This window comes from Pungitius pungitius, chromosome 5, assembly GCF_949316345.1.
Source record: "Pungitius pungitius chromosome 5, fPunPun2.1, whole genome shotgun sequence".
Lineage (NCBI taxonomy): Eukaryota > Metazoa > Chordata > Actinopteri > Perciformes > Gasterosteidae > Pungitius > Pungitius pungitius.
The window spans coordinates 18712738-18739540 of NC_084904.1; the positions used below are offsets into that span (position 1 = coordinate 18712738).

At 49.0% G+C, this 26803-nt stretch overlaps 1 protein-coding gene across 1 annotated transcript in view; it reads left to right on the forward strand.

Annotated features, from left to right (window-relative positions):
• The first annotated feature begins 280 nt into the window (after positions 1-280).
• sema4c (sema domain, immunoglobulin domain (Ig), transmembrane domain (TM) and short cytoplasmic domain, (semaphorin) 4C) overlaps positions 281-26803 on the forward strand; it is a 69873-nt gene continuing 43350 nt past the window's right edge. Inside the window, exons 1-2 of the mRNA XM_037481743.2 lie at positions 281-764; positions 22067-22212. The gene's annotated coding sequence lies outside the window, so the exon portion shown is untranslated. The remainder of the gene's footprint in view (positions 765-22066; positions 22213-26803) is intronic.

A 26803-nucleotide genomic window follows, 5' to 3' on the forward strand; every position in this document is an offset into this window, starting at 1 on the left:
GCGGGGTGTAATGGCTGCTGGGGGGAGAAGGGGGGGGGGTGTGGGGTGGGGGGATCGTCTGTGGTGGGGCCCTTGTTGCGAGAGGCTAATGGGCGGAGACCTGTTAGTGTGCCTTTTTTTGAAATCCTTCCAGGTCCCTGCTGAGATGCGTGCTGCAGAAGTAGGCTGGGGGCACACACACACACACACACACACACACACAGGAGCGCTATTACCAAAGGGGTGGGGGGGGGGGGGGGGGGGGGTTGGCACAGAGACCACGACCACACTGGTACGTCTGTTCAGTGCGTAACGCTGCTGAAACTTGTGCGCAGAGGGGCGGATAGACGCATCTAGCTCGTCACAGATAGTGGATTAAATTCACGCTTTCTTTTATTTTTTCCCCCTTTTTTCTCCTCCTCCTTCTCCTCCTCTTCCTCCTCCTCTGGTTTCGTGTTACAAAGCCTTGGGAGGGAGTTGCGTGGAGAGCCAGTTCCTCTGTGGAAACTGAATGACAGGATCATATGGCTCGATTTGCGTTACAGTCCAATCATTTGAAAAAGAAATAGCGGATATAAGAAGAGCCAAAGTGCGGGCGAAATTCAGCTGAAATTGAGGAGAATGTGGAATTACTCGTAACTCCGATTCGGAAACAAATCCGAGATAACGGGAAAGCAGAGAGGGGGTGGGGGGGGGTGAGAGGATCGGTCGGTCAGAGAAAGACGGGAGAGGAAACGCGCAGGACGCATTCGGTGATTCCTCATCACCATCACCGCGGTCACAAGGTAAGTTTGGAGCCCTTTGTCGGTCGTCGCGGTGGTTTTGTGGTTCTCCGGGAGGACTGGAACGAGCGAGGCGAAGGAAGCGGGGGCACAAACATCCCGATCCGGAGCCTCCGGATCTCCAACTGTTGCCACGAAGCCTCGTTTCTTTTTTTTCCGCCGTCCGACGCGATGCGACGTTTTATCCACGGGTCATTTAGACGTTTGCAGGTTTGTCCCCCCCCCCCCCCCCTTATGTTTTTAGGGTCTCAATGGGATGCAACTTTATCTCTGATTTCGCACTGCGGCCAGGAAGGGAAGGAACTCTGTTTACAACCCCAGCGCAGTGACACGCTAGAAGCGATGTGTCCCACTTACCACATGCCGTTTGTCTGCATCACCGGATCACCGCATGCTTTGCTTGGGATGTTCAACTTTGAACGTTTTAATGTTTGTGTCCGTCGTCACCGATGCAATGTATTGCATTAATATTCTTCACTTACTTACTGAGACCTGTGTTCCCCCCCCCCCCCCCCCCCTTGAAGAGAGTGGGGTTTATATTTCCAGAGATGTATGCTCACATGGATGCATGGTTCTAGATAGCATCTTACTGAAAACCCAAACACGTATTGTAGTAGTTCATTTTTACACTGTAATTGTATTATACACCCCCCCCCCCCCCCCCCCCGCGCACACACACACACCTCCTTACTTCCAGTGTCATCTCTTGAATAACTGCCTCTATTCCCCCCTTTGCTCAGCTGACAAAGAGCTAAAGTGCTTACGGTGACAATATCCCACTAACTTGAGATATTATGTTGAAGTGCTTCTTCCCCCCTCCCTCGTTTTTTTTTTGCCTTAATGAAGTAAGTATTAGCTTCAGTTGAATGATTGCGGTAATTACTGAGGAGGAGGAAGAGGAGGAGGAGGAGGAGGGCAGGCGTCCACATTGGACAGTGAGCAAGGACTTGTGTAAAGAGGTGTGGTGGTTTAGGAGGAGAAGTGGGGGGTCTACCCTTTCCTTGCCTTTTTATTTTTTACAAGCTGATTGGTGCCACTGGCAGTTACAGACTGGCAGACTGTAAGAAAAGGGGGGGGGGGGGCGCCAGAGAAAAGCAAGTAAGGGCTGTGGGAGAAGTAAATGGCATCCTGGTGGGGCCATGTGGGACGGCAGATGACCGCATGTGAAGGCCCGAGCATCCACGTTCTGACTCAACATGTGAGTCGCTTTCTCAATAAAGTTTGCAGCGTTTCCCGCAGATTGTTTGGCGCGTATTGTGTAGGCCTCCGTGACATCTGCAAAGGTCAACGCACTCATTATGACTGGTAGGATTCAGCGCATGAGGCGCACAGGACCAAAAATCCCCCTTTTGCTCTATACTACTAGCACACGACTACTTCATTTGTGAAATCAAGTTCTCAAACCTTTAAGAAGGGACGTAGTACGCCTGAGAGATTTTATAAAGCTCTGTTGGTCTATTTTGGTTGTTGAAGCATTCATCCTGACATCTGCATCATTGTCAGGCCTTGAAAATCCAGTTTTATCCAGGGCAGTTGCAACAAAGACACACACACACACACACACCACGCAGCCCTCTGGCCCCAGATGTTAATGCCTCCATTGAGAGAGCCACAGGACTCCTGCCGACACGATCGCTTCATTGTCGGACAGACAATGGACTCCACATCCTGACAGCCAGCCTCCTTCCCATCTTCTCCTCCACTACTCCTCACACGCATGCACGCGCACACAATTGCACGGGCAGGAAGACAAAGGAGCACATGCATCATGCGTACATGTAAACTGCGTTATCCGGGCACACGCGTGTGCAGGTTCACATCCATTGCTCATAATGGCTTTTTAGTTTTCTGTTGTGGCATTTTAGGACAAGTTAGACAATCGTGTTAGTGTTTTTTGTGTGTGTGTGTGTGTGTTCCCCTCTGGGTGTTGTGTTGGACATGTGTTCTCGCTGTAACAAACGAGTACTTTCATAAAAGACTAATCTGCTGGGTATTTTCTCCAGTGGGCGACGTTTTTGTCTATTAAATGTCAAAAAGAAAAATGCGCATCAAGTGTTTCCAGGAGCCAAAGATGACGTCCTCAACACATTTCAGTTTCTATCCGAGTCACATACTTGAACCCTAAAAGGTGAAAAACGCAAACGGGCCCCAAATCCTTACGTCCGAGGAGCTTTCTGTCCAATCAGTCGATGATATCAACGTGATATCACTTCAGCCCCTCTTCGTCAGTCTGTGGTTCCCCATCTTTGTGCACGTGACGTGAACTCTTGAGGTGCCTCCTGCCTGCCTGCCGCGCGCGCTCGTGTTTGTGTGTTTAATTGCCGTCCCGGTGTCACATGCGTCGCATCAGTGCAACGGGTACCGCGGCCCACATGGCGAGCAGCTGAATGCACAGCTAACACACCCCCCCCCCACCGTGATGACGCGCTGATTTCTCTCTCAATTCAACGCCGAGGATTTGCATGCAAGAACACACACTGGAATTGGCTCTGGAATTGCATGCATACAATCATGTACACAATCATGTATACATGCGATGGTGGGAGACCTCTTTTTTTCCCCACGTCCTCTGCAGAGCAACAGTTGATGCGCCAGCTTCCCACAGTACGCTTATTTTCTTTTTGAAAATATCCTTTTCATTCCGCCAACAAATTAATTGCTTTTCTATCTGCCCGGCTCTCCTTTCAAAACTCTCTTTGGGTTGAATTTGCTTTTGTTTTTGCTGTTTCAAATCGCTGTGTGTTTCCTGCCGAGTTGAAGGCGGTTCAAATCTCCGGCCGTGCCCTCTCTGTTCTGATGCTGCATGAACAGAATCGCCCTGACTCGTGCGTTTTTTTTTTCTTCTTTTCAGTGCTTCTCAGTCTGTGTGTGTGTGTGTGTGTGTGTGAGTGTGAGTGTGTTTTTAGATGTGTGTTTGTGTTGAACAGAGATACGGTTCGTGGCGGGCCAGATGCGAGGTCTTGAGAGCAGAAGCAGATGGGTCATGTGTGTGTGTGTGTGTGTGTGTGTGTGTACTGGAGGTGGGGCTAGGTTGGACGGGGCTGATGTTTAGAGAAGAAGGAATGGGAAGAAGCTTGTTTACAAGACCATCGGTAGGGGGTCAACGTGATACAAACCGTATGTTTTTATGCTTTCTACCAGTATGTTACTGCATTATATTTAGTTTTAGTTCATCATCCAGCAGCTTCGAAGACATGGTCCTGTGTGTGTGTGTGTGTGTGTGCGTGAGGGAACGTGTGAGAAAGAGAGAGAGAAGGTGTGATATGTGCACAGCTGTGGACTAAAAATGTCACTTTCACACACGTACATAAAAATCACATCCACTCACGAACATTTAGAATCTTCACACGTCGGCCCGTCTTTGGCATATTGTGTCTTTTCGTAATTAATTTCCATCATCGACGTTTGTCGCTTCCTGGATCTAGGAAGTAGCTTTGTGTGCTTCCACCCGGAACCTCTTGTGATGTGCGCTCGTTTTCTGTGATCCTTTTTGCCATCGCAAAAGAGCTCTATGTTCTTTATCGCCAGCCCATCAGAACACTCTGGGCTTTTTTTTGTCGGGAGGAGGGGGGGGGGGGGGGGGCTTAATGAGAAAATTGCTAAAGTGGGAGTGTGATGTGTCCAGCATCATACCGAAAAATTCCTTTTTTTAGCTATCTGATCTTATGATTCGGATATTATTGGAGATGTTTTACTCACATAGCATTAACCTTTTGCTAACTGGTCATCCGTGGTCCTAGTGTCCCCCCCCCCCCCCGCCCCAGAAACCGTGGTTACGATGTGTGTCGTTGGATCTTGACAAGATGTAACGCTGTGTACTGCAAAGCCGTTGTATTTATGCAGTTATCATACCAACAAACTAGTATTTTGTAAATAGGAGATGTCCTTTGATGCGCCACCGCTAATTACACCTCGCGAAGCGAAAGTACAATGTTTTTCCAGCGATTTTATGCTTATCTTCCTGGAGCTGCCTGAACACCACCTGCGATGCATTTTTATTTCTGCAGCTGTAGCTGCGTCGGTTTGTGGTGCAAACGTCTCCATCAACAGCACACACCAGAAAGCCAAATCACTTTAGAGTGTGTGTGCATGATAGAATTAATTTGGTTTCTTTCACATTGTGAATAGGATGCACGCTAGAAGACCTGCTCAGAACATGCATGTGGAATTGTGACACCGCTCACGACAATTGCAGCTTTTTGGGGGGTTTTGTCCTTTTTTTCCTTACTCCGGGCCTGTAGTAGTGGGAAATTTCCCAACTAGTGTTACTAATAGTAAATGTATTACTAATATCGAACACAAACATGCCGAAGCGGGCGCACGCGTCACACTGTAAAACCTCCAGCCCCCCTCTCAGTGGCTTCCAAAGCTTGTTGAGAAGTTTCCTTCAGACGTGGAAAATGGATCCGGAGGCTTTTGGCAGCGGCCCGTGGTTGCCGTTGTTCCGAGACGAGAAGTGTTTTGCTCCTCTGCGACTTCGCCCTCACCCCCCCCCCCCCCCCCTGAGCTCTCTCTCTCACCCACTTATACACACTTGTTCCCCCCCCCCCCGCTTTTTTCTTCTCTTTCGCTCATTTCGGCTCAACGCGTCTAGCAAAAATGATGCCATTTTTGCATCGCCAAAGTGTAAGAGGCACCACTTACGTTGCTCAGCTTCAGTTGAACGGACAAATCCACATGCAGCCCCCCCCCCCCCCCCCCCCCTCGCCCGGATAAAGAGAGGTATTGCAATCCTTCTGGCGGCACAATAGTTATGTCTGAATCCTAAAGGCCTCTATCGATCTCTCTCTCTGACTCAATTCGGCCCAAATAAATGCAGTCCCATTGAGATCATTGTCAGAAATTAACTTTACTGACTGAAAGAGAAAAGCAATATTTCCAAAATAATGGATCGCAAGGCAGCAGTACATATTTGCCACACTCTATGAATGATGCAGCGCGCCTTGGGGGCAATCAATAAATAAATAAGCCCTGGGGGGAGGAAAAGCGTTTCCAGTAAAGTCAGGCCGGTGGAAAATCCAATATGGTGCATAAACTGACGTTTTCTCGGAGGCAGGTCTGTGGAGTTTTCACTCTGAAAAAGCACAACTTCCGAGTTGCCAAACTTTTTTTTTTCAAGACATTGAACTGTTTTAGGTGTAGAGAGTCGGCGGTTGTTGTTGTTGTTGTTGTTGGCTGCTTGTTTGAGCACACTCGACAAGGCCATCACATGTGCAAAGTGGTTTACTGGGAAGAAAAAATGACAAAATCAATGCAATGCCGATTGTCCATCCTTCTTTTTCAACGTCCATTCAACTCTTATTCCTTATCTATCTATTGTCCGTGGTGAGGTGCACGAGCCAAATCGAATCACTGCGGACGCGGCGTAAAGGTATTTTCTTCTGCACAATAGAATCTTTTATTTGCCTTGATTGGACTCTCTAGAAGACGCCCGGTGGCGCGGCTCTGCATTATTTATGAGCGGCTGAACGTGCTGGAGAAGAGTCCGTGACCTGCTTGTTTGTTACCAGCTGACCACTGTTGACCATCTGCAGGCATCTCTCTCTCTCTCTCTCCCATGTTAATCTGCTCTCTGGGTCTCCATCCAAGTATTTATGTTAAATAGGACACGTAAAGTTAGAGAGATTAAATGTAGGTCTTTGCCTATTGGGTTCAGTAGAAGCAATGTCATGAAATTGGCTGATAACTCTGTATTTTAATGAATACAGAGGAACATTAAGGTTTGACAGTGAGCAATTGTGAAGGTGCTGGTTCGTGTCATGTTGCTAAGCTAAGCTTCTGGCTCCAGATACATATTTAACGCCCGGGCATATGATGACACAGCCGTATCGCTCCGTTTTAAAGGGTCTTAGGCCGTGCAATGTGTTTTGATCTTCTAACCGATTCGGGGAGAGAAGCTTTCATCATATTTGATACTCGTCACGTAATTTCCTCTTCAGATAGCAGCTGCACTATTCGTTCCTTTTTTCCTGGCCGTGGATGCAAGTGTAGAAGTGGATGGAGATTGAGATGTTAATATGCTCAAAATCCTTTGACAGCGCGCCAACTGTGTTTCGGGGACGGCGTGTAAGGTGTTTAGACGGTTTTCTGTGGCCCCCGATGCACCTCTTTGTCGGTTGTTTTGTTTGTCCCGACTCAGCAGATGTTTTCTGGCTCCGTCGTCTGAACTGTGTTTTTTGTGCCGCGATTGTTCTTTTTTTCTTCTCTTTTTTCTGGTTTCGGTGACACGTGGAAGCTGTTTGGACCCAGTTTGAATGCAGGGGTTCCTATTGTTGGTTGTGTGTGTGTACTTTGCATAGAGTATATGCCTATGCATATTTAGCTCTTCCTTCTTGCTGTTTTCATGCATTGTTTTCTGAGTGCATGCAAATGAGGATGAATGCCCAACAAAAGATAACAGTAAAACATAGCGGCCCATGGACTGGATATCTGCGAGTGTGTGTGTGTGTGTGTGATGCAGATGCAGTGGGCTTTAGGGGGTTGGTAGGCCCCTACCCTTCTCTTCCCCTTGCTAACCAGAGCATGGTAGTTTGTTTTTATGACAGCCTCTTTTTTTTTTTTGGCATTGTTCTGGTCCGATAGAGCTCGCCCTCCCTACCGTGGGACTGGCTTTTAGTGGGCAGGAAGTGCCGGGAGAGCCCAGCTTGAGCCTACACACACACACACACACACACACACACTCACTGTACTGCAGACTCCAGCACATCCAGCCCCTCCTAAGCTTTCGCCCCACACTCCCGCACCAAGTTTTGCAAGGACCATAAAAAAAAGGTTTGCCGCAGGCTGGCGAGCCGCAGCTTATCCAGGAAGGGGCTGCGGACAGGCTAATGGCTCCCTCCAGGGTTTGGCGCACCGGAGGGGCCCCAGCAGGCTTATCGGAAGCACGAGGGCCCCTCCACGGGCCGCTCTTATAGAGCCCAGCTGAGCTAGCTTTTGGGAGTAGCTCAGCTGTCGGGGGGCTGTGGGGGGACTGAGAGCCGCCCCGGCTTGTGTCGTGCTCCTCTTTTGTCGTCTCAGCTTTAAAACCCCAGTCAGTCGTAGATGTTTACACAGTGTAGCGCCTCTAATTGGAAATTGAAAGTTCACTTTGGGTGGCAACTCTTAATTTGAATCTCGGCCCCATCAAGTCTACGCTTTCCCCATTTTTTTGTTGAAAAATCAATGCTGGACCTTGCTTTTACGACCAAGTAAGTATTTCTTTCCAGTGCCACGGGGCCCTTTCGGCAAGTGTGAAGAGGATGCTGGACAAGGTGTGAAATACTGTTTCCTTGGAGATGTCTCTGTAAAGACCCAGCGTGATTGTAGAAAACGATTGAACGTGCAATGAGGAGGAGTGAGACGCCTTATTCCCTGAACAATTTTGCCTCACGGATCCTTTTTGACAACTGCATTATGTAAAATGCTCCTTTCCTTCCCAAACACATTGTAAAGGGCCCTGAATGGCCGGGGGAATTTGTGTCTTCTGCCGTCGCCTCCTATGAAAAAGGAGTTCATTATTTTTTTTGAAAAAAGGAGAAAAAAGGGCAGCACCAAGAGCCCCGAACCTGCTGTTTGTTTATGTTGACGATGTCACCTCCCCACATGCTCGTCCGCTTTGCACATCGCCCACCTGTGATGAGGTCGTTCCGCGGAGGAGAAGAACGCCGCAACCAGTAAATACTCCGATTTAATGGGATCGGACTTTCCTCCTGATAGGAGCAGTGTCTTTTTAAAACGCTTCCCAGAGCCGAGCCATGGTGACTATTTTATTTAGCCATCAAGTTAACCGGAATGTATTGCATCGTTGTACTGGATGGTTTCAGTTGCATACTCTTTGTACTTCCTGAACATAGCTATTTCATTTTTTTTTTTTTTTTTTTTTAACCGCAATAATATTCAAGTTTGTGCATACTTGTCAATAATTGGATGTGTGATTCAGAGTCGGCTCCTTGATACTTTAACGAAAACAAACCTCATTTCTAAACCTGCACAGGGCTCACCTATGAGGGCTAGCTCTGGTTAGCGCCCTAATGGACCTCAGCTGGACTCCGGCGCGGTAGGATGTGCTTTGAGCTCGGGCCGTATCCGCAGCTGCGGCTGTAATTGTCCCGTTGATGAGGTGTTGGTCCGACTTGTGTGTTTAGCGGGGCGTGAATAAAGCCCCCTTCTTTCCGTAGGAACTTTTCCCAGGAACATTAAAACATCCTCCCCCCCCCCCTCACCCAGAAAGGCACTGTTCAGGGAGTTTGTGATTGGTCAAAGACGCACAGTTCCACTACTTCAACTCATGAAGCACTGTGTACTGTATTCATTTAAGGATGGGGGGGGGGGGGGGGTACTTGTATTTGTTTTGGCTTCATCAAAAGGATGATTCACTGTGGAGGCAGGTGTTCTTAGTTCTTTCCCTGCATTTCATCTGCTGCATCAGTAAATGCTATAGAAGCAGAAAATGTCACCACAGTGGGGTCAAACCGAGGGTTGTTGGTTTTCAAGGTGTTCTTTAGACGAAGCAGACGTTTCCACTGAATTGCAGGCTGTTGAGTGCGTTCACCCCCCCCCTCCACCCCCCTCCCGAGCCCTCATTAGTCTCTATAGAAACGCATGAAGGAACCGTACAGTTCTTTTGAAATGTCGTCCACTTCTTGGTGGAAACGCAACTAGAGCGACGGAGTGTGCTCCTCACCCGCCCCTTTCCTGTTCCAGACTCCCCTTTGACCCCCTCTCGTGCTGCTCCTTTCCAGACCAGTGCACTCTGCATGATATCTGGCTTTCTGAAGGGGGGGGTAAAAAAAAAGAAGAATTGCTCAATGGATGAGGCCACAGTAATATGACAGAGAGGAGGACAAAGGCGTTGGGGAGGGTGGGCGAGGGGGATGGAATTGAGAAAACTATATGGGTTGCCAGGTTGGGTCCACTTTTAGAGCGAGGCAGAGATTGGAAAGTGAGAAAAAGCCGACCTGCCCGGACAACAACCCTGAGAAACCCAGATAAGAGGGTCGACCAGCAGTCAACAATCACACCATCCATTTCCAACCTGGCTTTTACTTTCTTCTCTCGCTCTCTCAGTCTTTTCGCCCCCTTTTAATGTCCGCTGCCGCCGTTTGCAACGGACTTTCCCTCCAGCACCCTGTTGCACCCACACATTGACACCCATGTCATATTTGATCCACAAATGAACAGGTTGCAGGTTAAGCTTTTACGCACGTGACGCTTTCCAGCTCGAGACTCAAGCTAACTGCTAAAAGCCAGTGAGCAGCACAGTCCTGCAGAGCTCATTGCTAACGTGGTCGAGGTAGCGTTTTAGTTGTTTTATGACCTTTTCAAGTTCATTAACAAATTTTAGTAGTTGGCTAATCTCATGATTTGTGCAGATGCAATCTTTAAAAATGTAACATAAATAAATGCAGTTTTCTGAAAGAGGATACTGGAGATTATAATGATGATGTCTAACTTCCTAATTCAAGCTCAAAGTCCATTGCTTTGTTTTTTGTTCAAAAATAATGAAATCTGCTACCGGTGGACTAAATATCGAGTAACCAATGATAGGGCTCACTTCCTGAGGCAGATGTTCTGGTCAGTGAACCTTCTGGCAACTGCCGGAACAAATATGTTGATTTGGTCCAAATGACTCCAAAAGGGGTTCAAATGAGGAGAGACTACTCTGGTTACTATTGTTGCTTTACTACTAGGAACCCAAGAGAGCAGAGAAACTCTTTAGTTTGATTGTTCTTCTCCTGAAACCACAAAGAACACACACACACACACACACTCACACACAAACTAAATTAGAACCCCCCTCCCCCAACGCGTCTACACGTAAAAAGAAATCAATAAAACGTCTCTCTCTTTTTTTTAAAAGCCTGAAGACTAATGGAAAGAGACAGTGGGGGGTATAGTGGGAGGTATGAGGGAGGGAGGCGGGGGGCTCATGAACCTCACCAATATACACACACTTGTTATCTCTCTTGCATCCTCACATTATCTGCTGTGTGTTTTTCTTGCTTTCTTTCTTTAATTGTGTCCATCAGAAGTCACAGAGATGAACAGATGCATATACTATGGATGCATGGATAGATATGGATGGATGGGTGAATAGATATGGATGCATGGATACATATAGGAGAGGCGGCACAGTAAAACAGGAAAGGCTAGAGCGAGTCGTGTCAAATTGAGGCGACTGAGTTAAATCGCCTTCCCTTTTTAAAATTCATGGAGCGTCCATCCTGCGTCCCTCCGATCCTCCATCCATCCTGTCCTCTCGTGTCTCTGCGGCTCTGCTTCGTGTACCGGGATTAAATTCCTCAAATTTGTCTTTCACTCCCTGCGGGAGAGCGCCACGCTTTTTAATTAATTGATTTTAAAATTAAGTCAGCTGCTCTGTGTGTGAGCGGCTGTGGCAGCGTGTGTTTTTTTTTTTTTCTCTCTCTTTCCCCAACATTTAGCTTGTGGTTGAGGGGTGACTGAATGCTCCCCTGGATCTATATATATATATATATATATATATATATAATCTGTGGCGTTTGTGATTATCAGATTTTTGAGATGTTAATACAATCTTATCTAATCTACAAAAAAAGCAAACAAGTGCACATTTAATAAATGCTCGTTTCCGTGTGTACATAAAAACACGGAGCATGGTGCTGAGCACTTGTTGATCCAGGTTTTAACTGGTAATCACAAGACCGACAGGATATCAGGACTAGACTAGACTCGATAGGCGGCAGATTGGAACTGCTCCGGTGGATGTCACGATACGCGTGACCCCCCCCCCCCCCCCCCCCCCCTCCCCTCAGCCTGAGAAGATATGAAACTCAATTTGTTCCAAAGTGTGACCCCCTGCAACACCTCGCCGATGGTGAAGTCACGCCTTCGGACGTCGGCCCCCCGGGTACAAACTGTGCTGAGCTGCTGTGATAAATGGAAATCAGAGCCAACGTGATAAAAAAATAAAAATAAAAAAAAACTCCCCTCCCCAGTGATTACACGCTTCTACGTCTGTTCACCGACGCGCTTCATCTTGCGGACCGAAAGCTGAACCTCAGAGCTCCTCCGCTGGTGTTTTTTGGACGTTTGTTGTTGAAAAGATGTCATTTCAGTCAGAATCTCGGCCGTCCAACAGCGAAGAAAAGGTCTGCCTTTCAATGCCTCTACTCACATGGGGACTTTGTTTGGCCAATTTATAAATATAAAATTATATATATATATATTTTTACTTTAACAGAACATGAATGGCTTAAAAGAGCTGCTGCGTCGCTAAAGATCCGCCGCCTCAGCGCAGCGCTGGCGGCGTGGAGGCTTGGGGTCTCAGAGAGCTGGTCCTGGATCTGCTGGCTGCAGGCCGTCAGGCTCTCGTCGCAGTGTGTGTTTCTCTGCCTGTGTGTGTGTGTGTTTGTCTTTTACTTTGTGTGTGTGCCAATGCCTTATGTGGGTGAGGCTCTTTTTTTGTGTCTGCATCCACGTGTTTTCATGGTATCTCTTTGTGTCTGTGTGTGTGTGTGTGTGAGGGTGTGCCTTTGTGCTCTGTGTTAGCGCCTGCTTTCATCTTATTAATTATATATATATACTGTATATATATGTGTGTGTATGTGTATACGCGTGCGTGCTTGTTACCACAACTACACCACATACAAAGCTCCTGCTAGACTTTATGAACAACACATTCACGAGAAACTCTGCTGGGTTTGTCTAAGCTGGGAGATTAAGATGCACACACACACACACACACACAGACACACACTGAGTGACTCACAAAGGCACCGGGGCTTTGGGAAAGAGAGGCAGTGTGTGTGTTTGTGAGATGCTCTGTGTGTATGTGGGGGGGGCTTTGCAATGACAACAAACACATGCGCTGCAGCATTCCGAGACATTCATGCACACACACTGCGTTCACACGTTTTCTTGTCCCGTCATTACATACTGCGTCACACCTCCCACACGCAAACACACACACACACACACACGCAGGAAGGTTTTACATCAAATGTTTGAATCTTTTTTTTTTTTTTTATGTGTCTCCTCTCACCTGAGTTGAAGGACTCCCTTACCTTACGCACACACAAACTAACTCTGTTACACTAAACTTCGAAGACATCCATGTGCATCCCCGTCAGTGTGTGTGTGTGTGCGCGCGCGTGTTTGCTTGGAAAAGACAAATAACCCAAATCTCCTTTTGCACCAACCAAAATCCGGCGACCCACCGTAATACCCGGAGATGTTGCGCAACACGTACGTGGTGAATGTCAGGAACGCGTTAATTCAGGGGTGTGTGAGTCATGTGATCTTCTTCATGCCGAGCTAGGATAAACACGTCACATCGCCTCGTCCCCCCCGCTCACAACCCTCTGTAGATCTGAGAGTTGTTGTCAACACACAAGTCTGTTTCCAGGCTGGTTTCCTTTGCTTCCAGTCTTGGTGGTCTCTTCATAGTGCGCAGACATAAAGTGGACATCTTTCGCTACAGAAGTGTATTTCCCCAAAAACGTCGTGTTATTGACCGAATCGAGACAGAGAGACGATGTTCGGGCAGCTAAGTTGACCGGTGTCTCTCTGAAGGAGGCCCGAAAGAAAAGACCAACGCGTCGCACACAGCAAAAAACCGAGAGGGTCCGGGAGGGGGGCCGAAGGGCTGGAGTAAATGAAAGATTGGAGAAAACTAATATCCAGCCAGCGGGAGCCAGAGCAGTGCGGGGTGATAAAGGAGAATGAAAAAAAAAAAAAAAAAAAAAAACCCAACTGAGATTGAGTGATGGAGACAGGAAAAGGAAAGCAGCAAACACCGCTGATAAGACAGAGTGTGATCGCGGCCCTCGGCGGCTCTCCGGCTCCTGCTCGTTGACCTCAGGCCTCCTCGGCACCTCGTTTGTTGTCAGACTTCATTTGATTTCTTTGTGCCGCCTGTTCGCCGCCCGGGCCCCCCCCCTGCCGCTTTTTGTTTTTTTCCGCTGCAGCAACAAAACGCCGTCGTTCCTTCCCTTCTAACCTTGACTCAAAGGCCCAAACGCTCTCTCCCTCCTCCTCAGTCATTTTTGGTATTTTTTCGCATAGATGTTCCATTAATTTCGTTGGAATCGCTGTGGTCAGTTTGGAAAAACTGAACTCTTCTGTCTTTTAGCCTCTGTGAGTTTGAACACACCAATATGTATTTGCATGCTGTGCCAGTGCGTGTAAACAGTCAGTCGTCCTCTGGGTCTGGTCGCGGGCAGATGTGGCTTCAATTTTTCCATCTCAAAACTGACTGCTGAGCTTTTGAATCACGGGGCTGACGACACGCGTCGGTTCGACGGGGAGCTGCGCGTTCATTCGAGGGCGGGGTTGTTTGTGCTGACGATGCTCAAAATGCTCTGTAATTATTGACAGTTGATGGAAAGTTTACAAAGCTCCCTCGTGACCAAGCTGCATGTGATGGCGTTGTGTATGAATGAATTACTAAAAGCTGTTCTTTCGGTTTTGTTTACAATTACATTAAGAGGATTTTATTCACTCACCATCTGTGATTGTAGATGAAATAATGATTTAATAATATGCAGCTTTTAGCGTGTAGGCCTGTTAAAGCCCGCAGTGAGACTCGCCTTAAGGAACCACGTTCCTTTTCTTACTGGATGTCTTGTGTGTTTTTCTGTGCACCGCCACAATAAAGCTCTGAATGAACGTTGTCTCTGAACCCAACTCCGTCACCCTTTCCCCCGCTCCGACCGGAGAGAGGGAATTCAATGCCCGCGTCCAACGGCCCCCCCGGCGAGCGAAGCGGGGGGGTAGCGTTACACTTTAAGATGGCTTCTCACTCTCCGTTACCCCGCCATTGATTCCAGGAAGGCTCGCGCTCGCCGTCGGACAGAATGTAAGTGAGAGCCCGGGTCTAAGTGGAGAGTCGCGGCTCGTCTCCACCGGGGCCCTGACGGTTGACGGCACATCGAGCGATTGGCTCCCGGCCCGCTGTGATCTCATGGCGAGGTGACATAATCCGCGTCGGTCACAGTGTCTGGGCCGCCAGTTGTTTACCATTTTTACTGAGCCGCAGAACGCCGAGACGAATGCAAACGCCTTGGTGTCTCGAGTTGTCATTCATGTGAATGTAAAAATATATGCAAGCGTGTGGTACCATAGCTAAGATAGTCGGATCCGAGAGCCCGAGGGCACTTCCGTTCCTCCTTTGGCGTGAGCTTTTGCCATCTCTCCAACCAAAACAATCAAAATTGAAGGTTTTCATGGCGAGTGACGTTTTCAGTTCATAAACCTAAAGCCTGTGGAACAAGCGGCATCATGGGATGTGTGTGCGTCTTGTGTTTGGCAGCAGCAGCAGCAACGGCGGCTCGTTTGGAATAACCAGAAGAAGATGCATCTTGCTGCTGTAGCTTGAATGGAAAAGAGAAGCTCATACTCAGACAAAACAAAATTAAAATTAAAAAAAAAAAACATTATGCTAATGATTTCACTTGAGCAAAGTCCTTCTTAGGCATTAACACTGCATGGAAAACCCCAGCCCCTTCATTCATTCAAATGAGAAAACTGTTGCAGAAAAAGATGAGCATGGCACGTCTGGGGGGTAGGGGGGGAGCTTAACCTGAAGGCGACGCTCTGGGTTTTACAGGTGGATTTGTGTCCCAGACTGGTGAGGTTTGCGTTGGATACAGACAGCTCAAGCTTGTATAACATAAACTGCTGAAATGAGTGCACTTATTGCCGCCTTGCTGTTTCATCAGCCAGCCTTAAGGGACACACTTAGTCCAAAAAGCAAATTATGGTTGTGTCTACACGCCGTTTCCATCAGAAAGAATCGGAGGACGTCGCGGTGAGCGAGAGGTGAGCAGGTTTAGCTTTGATGCAGATTTCACCTCCCTCCCGCGCTGCTCCTCTTCCCTCCAAATCCCTCACACACACACACACACACACACACACACACACACACACACCCGACACACGCCTGCCCCCCTTGCCTTCGGCGGCGCTTCGCCGCAGAGAACCGTCCCTCTCCGCCGCTGTCAGTGGGGACAAATGAGCCGGAGCACGCTTCTTAGTGCGTCTCCCCCCCCCACTGAAAGCCAAACACAGAAAGAGACGCAGACCTACACACACGCGCACCTGTTCTGCGCTGTTACCCTCTGACAGATCGCTGACATGCCGGGTGTAGGCCGTCCCGCGTCCCGCTGCGTCAGTCTGGCATTTGGCATTTCTCAAGGAGCGGAGTGCGGAAGGGGAGGGGAGGGTGGGGTGGGGTGAGGGTGAAGCGAGGGTGTGGGCCTCGATGCGAGTGTGTTTGTTGTCAGAGGGTTTATTAATAAAGATGACCTCAGCCGGAGCTGCCCAAAGTGCGTGCATGCAGTTTTCTTCCTTTATTACATCCCCCCCCGCCCCCTTCTCCCACCTCTTCTTTGCTCCCTGCTATAGTTAAATTATTAGTAGTTTGAGAAGAAGAATTTAATTTGTATGTTTTTTGCACTTGCTTTTCAACTCTTTCTCTCTCCCTCTCCTTTGTCATCTTGTGGCAAAGGTCTGAGGCTGTTGCACTCATGATGCTGCTTTTGCGTGCTTGCAGGCTCATCTGTGCGTGTGCGTGTGTGTGTGTGTGTGTGGGTGGAACAGGGATAATCCGTCTTGATATAACTCCTTTGTGTCTCAGCGTACGTGGATGCGATTATGTGCTTCATTATGTCGGGCTAAACAGGTTGAGTCCGCTGCTGTGTGTGTGTGTGTGTGTTATAGAACAGATGTCCCCCTCACAAGAATAGGTAGATGAGTCATTGCCTTCAAAGTGCAGGGAATCTCTGCACGACATCACTTTAAGGGTCAATTCACTTGGATTTCCTTTGCTTTCTGTGGCCGGATGGTTTGTGCAGGATTCGTTGTGGAAGAGCAAAAACCCCAAATATTGACCTGCCCCATTTACTGAATCACAAGAAGTAACGGAGAAGATATCTGTTTTCTAATTTGGGTGAACTGAGGCTTAAAAGGAAAGTAGGAGTTTTTGGTAGACTGTAAGTGGAGTAAGCTTAGGTTGAGGCACACATGGTCAACAGTGGAAGGTGATATCATTTGTTTAGCTGTCAAGCTCTTTGTATCGGTCCCCCAAGGCGGGAGCTGCCTCCTGAGCACGACAGGCCAGCCCAGCAATGGGCCCCCGGGGGTCCTGACAGTTACCATGGAGGGGGGGGAGGGCGGCCCTCATTTTGCCCTCTGCCTGCCTCACCGGGTTGAAAACACTGAGGCCATTAGGGACAGGGGCCCTCCTGCCGCCGGGGACAACCACGTAATGAGACAATGCACCGAGCTCCTACTGTTACTGCCAGATGCACACACACACACGTGCACACACACACACACACACACGCTGCAACAGATGCACATATTCAAGCTTCACAAACGGGTATGTCACCCAATAGAAACATGCATGTGATGGATGAACACACACGCTAACAGGAGCAGATGCATAAATTGATCCACATTTACATAAACCAACCTTCCTCCCCGTCAATAACGCTCCACCCCCCGCAGGGGTCCCCGGCTACTTGCAATGGCAACTACATGTTGTTGGAAAAGGGGCGGCGGCAGTGAGAGGGAAGCTAATAAAAACAGGATGTCCCGGCCTTTACAGGAGAAGAAGAAGAAGAAGAAATCACCCTTGCGTCGACCTTGTGAGTCTATCATAACGCAGGGGTACGTTTACCCGGTTTACTCATTCACTGGAGAGCGCCGTTGTTCTTCAGGGCCCACGCAAGAAATGCTGCGTACTCCCCCGCATTGGTCCCAGGGTCTCCTTCAAGGGGTCACAGGAGGTTGGACGAGGGTTCCATCACATAAGTCAGGACCCACCCCTGTTACAAACTCAGTCTGATTTCATTGCGTAGTTCTTCTCTCATGCATTTTCTGAAAATAAATCTCAACACTTATTACACAGATGGGTGTCAACCCTCAACCAAAGAAGCAAAGAATGTGCATTTGTGGCATACGGAATCAACTTTAGGATCAACTGATTCTAATATGATTTACAAAGTACAATATTGCTTTCCAACTATGAGATTTCCAGAATTAGACTGGAATAAGCATTTCAATTAGTATCCTTTACCTGAATGTGCCTTAGCCTGTGACCCTGCATCGGGTGGGTGGGTAGGGTTGGGAATGAGGTTTTAAATCTCCCCATATAAATGTAGGGGAAACACTGCAGCGTTTTCTCAGCATTCACATCATTATCTGACATTTCACCACATGAAAAAGTTGTCTTGTTGTCGTCGTCGTTGTTGTTGTTGTTGTTGTTGACGTGTTTTGACACTCGCAGAGAGCGCTCTGTGAGAAGAGCAGAAATCCGTAGTGAAAGTGGCGCAGAGAAAATCCCCGTGGGGAGCGCTTTTATCGGAGGGCGCCTCGGCAGGACGGATTTGTCCGGCTTTGCTCCTTTATGAGACAAATATTGGGATAAATCTCCTCACCAGCCTGGGCCTTGTTGTGAAAAGGCCAGGGCCCAAGCCAGTGCTTTACCATCACATCCTCCCTCTTATGTAAACAGATGTCTCATACGACACACACACACACACACACACATGCACAAAGACCACTCCCCCCAAATCCATTCCTGCAGGGCTTTCCTCTTCCCGTGCACACGCACCGCTCAAGACCACTTCTACTAATTCAGTTAGATAAATGCTCTGCCCTCACGAGGTGATTTCATCCCTTTTCATAACAGACCAAACCATGTGGGGAGAACAGTGTGTGTCCGTCATGTAAAGCGGTTTTTGGGTGAGTTGTGGATGTATTGACAAACTTTTTTGCCGACACGCACCAGGTGCTGCTGGGTATTTTTGTCGTTTGTCCTTGTGCGCAGTGAGAATAACGAACGCGGCCTCCTCAGCTCGAGCACAATATCGCGCGCCAAAAGCATGTGCAAATGAACGAATGACTCCAAACGGGTTTTTTGTTGTTGACGCGGCCGGTTGGTTCTGACTGACTGCAGGTCCGGAGGCTTTGATAACATCTGTGCTGTGGGCCTTTTCCTCTGGTTCTGTTCACGTTAGAGCGGGTGTATAATTATAGGTTTTTTTTCCCACTGTCTTTCAATCATTCCACATTTATTTTTCTAACGGAAAGATTTGAAGACTGACAAAAACGTCTTCGTTTAACATAATTGTCGACCAATAAATTACAAGCGATCTGGCAACTCAAAATCGCTCTTAATAATGTCTCATAGCGGGCTTGAGTGAATTCTTGGTAACAATTGACAAAGTTATTCATTACAAGTTATAAAAGTGGCATCCATTTGATCGCCGTCTCTCTGGAATCAAATGATAATTGTCAAAGCCAATCACCTCTCCGAGCCCTCAGAAGCAGCCGCAACACAGAGCGCGACGAAGACTAATGGTGAACCGCCAGCTGCATATCCGTCATTTCTATAGCGGGGCGGAGCAATCGATCCTCCCCGTAGAATGTGGGTGGACGTCCCCGGTGAGGGATCTCGCGGGGAATCGACTCTGTCGTGCCTCGATGCTGAGCCCCCCCCCCCTACCCCTACCCCACCCCCTCCCCCATAAGCCACCTCTAATTTTTCCCTGTAAATCACGGCCTCCGGGCTGACAGCCTGCACTTAGAGGGGGTCACATTTTACGACGGCAGAGTCAGGCCTTGCAGCTCGGGCCTTCTGGTGCGCCTGGTGGTACGAGGGAGGGAGGGGGGGCGGGGTTCGTCGCTCGGATTCTGACCTTCGCCAGATGTCCTGCCGGTCGGTCCTGCCGCTCTTTGCCGGAGAGCGCTCGGCTCCGACGGGGACTGGCAGGCCTCTCGTCGGGCTCTATTGCCACATGCCTCGTCCAACCCTGCCGTCACTAGCACACGGGCACACATGCGTTTTACCAGGCGAGACCCACACACCTTTGGCACTCTCTCAAAGGCCCGGGGCCCGGGGCCAACCCCCCCCCCCCCCCCCCCGCCCCACCCCGTTGCGTTGCCCTGTGTGCGGCGGAATCGGAAGGGGAGTGACGGCGTGCGTCGTTCCGCTCATCGGGGGGCGCCGTCAGCTCAGACAATGTCAAATCCGGCGCGAGAGCAATTATAGAGCCGGGCTCTCACAACTGGGCCTGATGGAGAAGGCTCCTCAGCCATCAACGCACATTCAGGAACACTCTGCCACGCGACGTGGGCACGAGGACGCCCGCCCGCCCGCCCGCCCGCGCGTACGTGCGCGCACGCAAACACACAACAAGCATGCAGGCAGGCGATTAGCTCAGTACAGGTTTAAACTGTTAGTCATTGCTGATTCATAAGCGGCTCGCTGGCTTCCACACACACAGCTGCTCGCTGTGCTGCCTGTCAAACACAGGCAGCCAGCAGCTGGAGCTGTGTGTGTGTGTGTGTGTGTGTGTGTGTGTGTGTGTGTGTGTGTGTGTGTGTGTGTGTGCGTGTGTGTGTGTGCAGGTGTTCTGAAATCCGGCCTCCACTTCGCCCCTCGTCCTCCTTTTCAGCCTTGTGTGTGTTTGTGTTTTTAAATGATATGTGTGCACATTGGTTTGTGTGTAGAAGTGCTTGCATATTTGTGTGTGTGTGTGTGTGTGTGCGTGCGTGCGTGTGGAACCTTGCAGCCTTTTGGCTGCTGTCTCTCCCTGGATGAAGCCAATGGATAGCTGAGGTCTGGATGACTTACTTGTTCAGGGAAGGAATCCACAAGAGAGGGCCAGCTGCTGTGCTGTCACATACTCGTGTGTGTGTGTGTGTGTGTGTGGGGGGGGGGGCTTCATCCAGTCCTATAGGTAGCACAGCAAGTGGCTGCAGTATATTTCAATTTTTCTTTTTTTCCCCAACAGCCTTTAAAGTTCTTTTTGCTGCCGTTACAGCTTAAACAGACGCGCCGGTCCCCAGTGGAGACACTCACCGAAGGGTTAAACGCTCTACCAGAAGCAGTTAACACACACACACACACACACACTCATATGGTGAGTGACTCATAGCAGTGCAGTTTCTCATTAAGTCTAAATTCACTTTCAAGCACATTTAATTAAGCAAATTCGATTTCGAAGGTCCTGCCATGAAATAGATTTTTATTTGACCTCGTTTTTCTTTTATTCTGCAGTCATTAAAGAGGAATCTGTCTTTAGTTGCTTTCTTACTTTAGAAAAGCAAATAAATGGAAGGTTTTCGTATTGTCCATGTCCAGTGATGAAGGATTCAATTACCTCTCGTGGGTTAGACTTCTTTGGATCAGTGGGGTTACAAGGATTAAATCAGGGCTCTTTTAGTTGACGGTTTTGGATTTGTTTCAACAAGCAAATCATTCCATTTACATAAATCTGAGACACTTTTCAAAGACCTCCTTTTTTGTGGGGCCCATGACATGCTTTTGTGGGGGTTTCTCGCGTTCAGTCGATAAAACATGACGGGCGTCACAGCTCGTCCAGTCGATGCAGCGCACACAGTGTGGCCTGGGTTTCCAGTGTCTAGTTTATTGATGGCAGTGATGAACTACGATGGTGTCCCAGGTTTCTTCGGCGGCCCCCCCCCGTGTGTAACACCAGCCGACCCGTGTCTGCTTGGGATTACTGAGCCATCGACGTTGACATGAATCTCTGTACACACACACACACACACACACACACACTCCGGCTGAGGCAGCAGTTATTTGATCCGCTGTGCGATCTGATGAATGGGAGCAGCCTGAAGGTTTGTGTGGCTTTGTGCGTCAGAGTGTATCTTTTGATGTGCGTGACACCCCGGACCGCAATTAAAAGGCCAAATCGAGGTGATTCCAAAAGTTGTGTCGACCAACAGCAACGCAGCCAAACACAGAGTGCAAAACGGAGAAAGTCTTTGTATTTAGTTGTTGAGTTGCATCCTCCAGTTTTACATAACGTTGTACAATCTCCTCCACCAATGAGGAATGATTCTGAGACCGTAATGAGACCGTAGTTGGCGGGTACTATATGGCCTCCTTTTATTTCGTCCTTTCTCACTGGTTTGCAGCAGCCAACGCGTGACCTTTGTCAAATGTCCAATGTTCGTTAGGAGACTACTTTATGGATCCCACACACATTACAAGCACATCTCATTACCCATTTCCATCTGTTAATAAACCCAAATAACAACTTGTCGTTAGCCCTGATCTACGGTTCCCATACAGACGAGGACCCGCGTGTCCCTCTCCTTCCAGAGAGTTTCTCAAGAGCTCGCCAGCTTAAGCGTTCACCCGCTGCCTTTGCACACCCGCACTGTTGTGTGTGTGTGCCTTTGAGTGGGTACGGACTGGCCGCCGGGTCTTCTCCAAGAGAGACATCGCATTGATTGAAGCGGCCGCGCCGGGTCTCACGTGGACACACTCATTTCCCTTCTCTTGTTCTTCCCCTTTTCTCCCGCAGCCCGATGTGACCTTCATCCGAGTCAAGTGTCTCCATTCAAAATCCGCAAAGACGAGAGAGAGAAGCAACGGAAAAAAAAAAGAACTACTGAAGGGTTGATCGAGAAGAAAAGCACACAGAGGCGCGAAGGAGGAGAAGAAAAACAAGTAAGTGAGAAGCTTCAGAAGAAGAAGGGTGGAGAAGAATAACAGAAGCATCTTTTTCTGCCTCAGTCTAAACCCTCCCTCAGCAGCACTGGTGGTTTGAATGAAATATGAGAACAGAGGGAAGGGGGTGGGGGGGCATTAGAGGCCGTTTCAGGTACTCCTTGAGACAAATTAGACATGATCCAGGCGAAGAGGAAACGGGGAGCCGGGAGATTAGAAGAAAGAACACAAAAAGTTGAATTTTAGTGGGACATTGGATATCAGATTTCAAGATGCTGAAGGTTATGGGTTTGATAATGTGTGTTTATGCAGGGGGGGGGGGGGGGGGCTCGCAGCTTTTCCTCTTGTATGTGTGAGTGAAGGTGAGGCGGCCATTTTTTGCCCCGAAGGGTAGAAGTAGAAAACAAAGGAACAAAAGAAAAGGGAGGGAGAGAAGAGATGTATGCTTTGCAGCACTGCTGCTGGCAACGTGGCAACGTGGCAATTCAAAAAAAAATTCTTTAGCTTTTTATTATTACCCTAATTTGAATATATTGGATAAATACCCGGCTAAATGTGCCACAACGAGCTTAAATTTTGGGGGAGGATGTTGCGAGACCTATCAAATTGTCCAGATTGTTCCTTCAAGCTGTCCACGCCTCACTGCGATTCTAACCCAAAGCCAGCCAACCCACCTTGGCATGCGTTCTGGCAGATTGGATCGCAATGCGAACAAGAACCAATGCATGAGCTCACAGACTCGATGCATCCTGGCAACCAAAAAAAAAAAAACAGCTAAAGACAGCTAAACTGTAATCATCAGGCCTTGGTCAGACTGCCAGTTTGTGTACATTTTTTTTTTTTTTACCCACCCACGAAATACCCATCCAAAACACATGTGAGGCGGTTCCGAGCTGCTTCTCTAATTGTATTTCCACAGATGAGTCTCAGTTTGGACTCAAATCGGATTTCAAAAGTGTGGAAGTGCTGAGGAGAATCCATGCTGCTACCAGCAGAGCACTCTGGAGGACAACAGTCCAAAGAAAAACATCCTGCTGACTGACCCCCCCGCCCCCCTCCACCCTCCAGCTCGCCATGTTTAGCCGGCCTCCTCCACCACCTGCAGACCTCGGCGACCTCGCTGCGCGTTTGCTTTGGGGAGGTGAACGCCCCCCCGAACGGTAGAGAAGCGCGTCACCGGCGTACTTGCTGGCATCTACGCCGCATCCGTTGTTATCCATAACCGACACGCCGTGGCGCGGCCCTTTAATAAGGACACGGGGCCCGAGGCCGCCGGGCATCACGCCGTAGGGCATCACGCCGCCGGGCACGTGGGTGTCGCAGACGCTGTGTCTTTCGGCGGGTGGCCGTCCGTTTTCTTTCCGTTTGTGGGCGCCACAAGGTGGGACTTCCCCAGCTAACCACACGCAGAGCACGGGGAGGGATGCACTTAAGCGCGCGTAGAACACCGCGACTACAGTTCACACAGCAAACGCAGAGGCGTGAAAAAAAAACACCTCAAGCAATACGTTGCTATTCCTCAATCCATATTATTTCGCCAAGTATGTGTGTATGTTCCATTACACACAATGTCACAATACCCCTCGTTCTCTCTAATAAGTCTGGTAGCCTCTATCTCTGCCTCTCTCGCGCTGCGTGTTTATCTCTGCGAGGATATTGGTTGACGATCATAAATGGCTTCTCTCCCCCGGCAGCGCTTCGGGAGGAGAAATGAAAAATAAAAGGGGACGTTGCAGTCAGGGGAGGGAGATGGAGGTGGAGGTTATGCACATCACCGCTGGGTGACAGGTGTCAGGGATCCACAGATAAATGTGCTGCGCATGTAACATGGCAAGAAATACTCCAGCAGTAGCAAGAGACTGACCTTTATTTCTATTGTTGTGTTGTTTTTTGTGTATCGTATTTAGTGACACGGCAGTGATCACATTAAACCCCTTCTGCTAGTTTCCCCAATAGCTCTGAACCAAGGAATCCAAAGGTGTTGAAGTTAAAGCTCCCAAACAAGTCAGAACCAGCACCATAATGTTGACACATTCACTAATTGTCACACATTAAAATAAATTGTACAAATAGACAAAGTAGTTCCAGAGTTATTACACTTTGTATCACGGCTCTGCCATTTTCAGAGCATACAAAGAATATCGCCGTGTTGTTCTCGATTAACAGTTGATGTGAGTTCAGCCGTCATCTGAGTGACAACCTACCCTCTGAGATTTGCGGTGTGTTAACTTTTGACGCAAAGAGGGCCTCTTGTGAGTCCGTTGTCCCCGGCGCGCTCCCCTCCGTCGACCTCCACGACCAGCGGCCCCGCATTCCTCCGTCCTCCCTCCTCTCCGCAAGGGGCCGGCGGGCCCCTCGGCTCGCCATCGATCCCGCACGGGCTTATCTCGCTCCGTCGGGGGGCCTGGACCCTCTTTTCCCGCCAACCTCCTTTGCTCACACCTCGTCTCCTTCCTCCTCATTGCTTATCGACCGGCGTGGAGCGAAGCGTGGCGAGGGAGCGGGGCGGTGGTTAATGTGTAGCCGGGGGGGTGGGGGGGCACGGCGAGCGCTGCCTCGTGGGCCATTCGCCTGTCGTCATTCCCTTCTAATGGTTCCCGATCAGGCTCTAATAGACCCCGGAGTTGAGGCGCCACTCTCTCAAGCGCTCCTCTCACCTTTCGCTGCGCCTCGCTGCTCTTCGAATGATGTCCCTCTTCGCTGTATGTGGGCAAGGTGCGTTTTGAGCTGATGATGTGGATTTCCCAAGCTGACGTTGGCAGATTCCGGGGTTTTTTTTCTTATTATTTTTAAGCATTTATCCAAGGAAGGATCCCTTCTGCGCTGCATTTTTTTACAGGAAATGCACATTCATTCCTGGGAGCTGCCCATTGCAACCACAGTCTAATTCGGGCCACTGGGAACTGCCCAGCAGCAGCAGCACCCTCTTTCTATCGCGTGTCTGGCCTTCTGTGGGTCACCGGGCGCATTGGACCCGGCTTCGGTTAAGTGCTCTGCCCCCCCCCAGGCCACTCTCTTCATCGGTAAAGCTCATGAATGTCATGGGATGTGTTGTAAGAGGCTGTAAATGCCTTCAAAAAGCTCCCCTGCAAACTTTCTAGCGACTGCAATTTCACTTTTATCAAATGAATTCCAAAAATGACCCTCCGTTCAGCTCCATTTTGAACCGTTTTTGGTTCAAATATTGGTTGTTTATTGAGACACGTTTCAGTTTGGGGCCCGATGTGGTCGAAGCGATGATCTGCCTCGACACTGACGGTCCCCCGAGCTCACAAATCCCACAGCTGAGCCCGGGATTCACAACTTGTGATTACCCTTGAAGGCATATTGAGAGAAACATTCTAAATTCAGACAAATCTAAATGCTAATACAGCTGGGGGGGTGGGGGGGGGAGGTTCGGGAGGCTGAAGAAGTTAAATGCGCTGAAAGCAGGTAACAGTGCAGCAGCAATATTGTAGCGCTCCGTGTTGATTCGTGCAAAATGAGTGTTTACGCGACCCATGTAGGTTTTGGGACTATAAAAAAAAAAAAACTTCCAACCATTTCATTGGTCCTTGGAAAGCTGCAAAACCAAAATCAGTTTCATGTGCCTGAATAAAAAAAAAAAAATCAGGTTGCCGTGGAAACCTCAGTCCTTTTCAGGAGTTGTATTTTTCTCTTTCCACGTCGTTCTTTTTATTCCTCAAACCCGGGTGTGTGAGGGTTGTTTCTATAGAGAGTCCAGCCAGGCGTGACCTTCCTGCCCCCGTGGCACCTCACTGGGCTCCAGGCCTTTGGGCTCCACTCCTCTACTCAAATTAGCTCAAAGAAGTGACTTGAAGAGAGGGGATAAGAAGGGAAAGAGAAAGCGTCCTCTACGGACGGAAGACTAGACCCCTCAGGAGCATAGTAGGCGGGGTCCCCCCCCCCCGACCCAGAATGCACTTTGTTCCAGAGACCGGCCAGGCGGGAGAGTGTGAAAGGGCCACATTCGGACGGAGTGATTTGATTACTGCTCGGGTGTGAGTGGTGCGGCTGAAGATGTTTTCGCATGTATGTATGGTCCATACATGTGTGCAGCAATAATACTCTGTGTTTAAATATGGGCCCCTGAGCACGGCTGACCGAATGCGGGACTACGTGGTTATCAGCGAGTGGTGCGACGGCCCCGTACGCGCCCGGTGCCACACTTCGCCATCTCTCACATCAGCACTTCAGACACAACGCACGGCGCGCCGACAGCACAAGGTCGACGGGGAGAGAAAGAGAAGGGGGCGGAGCCTGTCAGAGAGCGCGCGAGAGAGAGAGAAACGCAGACTGTGTGTCTGCTCGCACATGCATAACCGGGTTAATGTGGCTTTTCCGAGGGAGGCTTATTTCATACGTCTCAAGCAATCGAACAACATGGTTTTAAATCAGGTCAAAGGATTACGAGTAAATCCGGTTAATGTAGCGAGATGTCCAGTGTGCTGCTGATGGTCAGGGTGGAGCAGGGGTTTCTTTTTCTCTCTTTTCTAAAAAAATATTTGGCCTTTTAAAATACATTTTAAAAACACCACATTCAACTCTCAAGATCTTAAAAAAAAAAAAAGTTAAGATGTCCTTAAATGTT